Source organism: Otolemur garnettii, unplaced genomic scaffold, assembly GCF_000181295.1.
Source record: "Otolemur garnettii isolate 467f Iridium unplaced genomic scaffold, OtoGar3 scaffold00075, whole genome shotgun sequence".
NCBI lineage: Eukaryota > Metazoa > Chordata > Mammalia > Primates > Galagidae > Otolemur > Otolemur garnettii.
The window spans coordinates 4,988,397-4,989,687 of record NW_003852470.1 but is presented as its reverse complement, the minus strand read 5'-3'; the positions used below and the strand labels follow the sequence as shown (position 1 = coordinate 4,989,687).

The 1,291-nt window shown below is 46.6% G+C and overlaps 1 non-coding gene across 1 annotated transcript; it reads right to left on the bottom strand.

The window, feature by feature from the left end:
• Positions 1-292: 292 nt before the first annotated feature.
• LOC111726704 lies at positions 293-395 on the bottom strand. The gene has a single exon (XR_002774416.1). It is a non-coding gene; the product is annotated as a U6 spliceosomal RNA (small nuclear RNA).
• Positions 396-1,291: the final 896 nt, after the last annotated feature.

Below are 1,291 nucleotides of genomic sequence, written 5' to 3'. Positions count from 1 at the left end.
TACTTTCCATTTGCCCGGCACCTTTGATTGAATGGGGATTCTTTTCCCCAGTGTTTGTTTTTGATTGCTTCATCGAATATCAGATGGCAACATGAGGATGGCTTTCTTTCTGGGTCCTCTGTGCTGATCCATTGGTCTATGTCTCTATTCTTGTGCCAGTACCATACTGCTTTGGCTATTGTAGGCTTGTAGCATAACTTGATATCTCATAAAGTGATGCCTCCTGCAAGGTTGCTTGGCTATTTGGGCTCTTTTTCAAATGAAGTGTAGAATTATTTTTTATAGGTCTATGAAAAATACGGAACACTACACAAATTCCCATGTCATCCTTGCTCAAGGGCCATGCTAATCTTCTCTGTATCATTCTGATTTTTATTTATTTATTTATTTATTTATCTATTTTTGAGACAGAGCCTCAAGCTGTCGCCCTGGGTAGAGTGCCATGGCATCTCAGCTCACAGCAACCTCCAACTCCTGGGCTCAAGCGATTCTCCTGCCTCTGCCTCCCAAGTAGTTGGGACTACCAGTGCCTGCTACAATACCTGCCTGTTTTTTGGTTGCAGCTGTCATTGCTGTTTTGGCAGGCCCGGGCTGGATTTGAACCCGCTAGCTGAGGTGTATGTGGCTGGTGCCTTAGCCGCTTGAGCCACAGGTGCCAAGCCATATCATTCTGATTTTAATTTATGTGCTCCCAGAGCAAGCACGGCAAGGTGCTTTTAAGACATAAGATTAGGCCGACATGGGATTGTTAACAGGATTCTTGCCATTGAGTGACAGTCATTATGTTACCCTCTGCCAACCTTCCCCATTGCTCTCAAAAACTTGCAAGATTAACAAGGACCACAATGCACATTCCCAAGTCCTGAAAAGGCTGTTCCTATGAACTGTGCTGACAAATCTTTAGCAGAGTCCTCTGTTTTCTGAGCTCTGGAGTATGGCTAGCCATTTTATCGCATCTCACCTATCTGAAAGTGGCACACCTGACAGGCTGGCTGGGGCTAGAAAGTCTGCCCCAGATGCTGGCTGTGGGCAAGAAGCTTCTGTTCCCTGCCACAGGGACCCGTCTGGAGGATTTGCCTGAGCATGCTAACAGAATGGAGAAGGAGAGAGCAAGGAAGACACTGCAGTGCCTTTGAGGACCAAGCCTGGGATGTCACAGTGTGCTGTGACTTGGACGGCCCCCTGGTCACACTCGTCAGCCCTATTCACACAGGGTGGAATGGCTGGTTCTTTTCAAAGAGGAGGAATTGGTGAGGAATTCTCATTCTTTTACTATCCTGGGCATATTAGT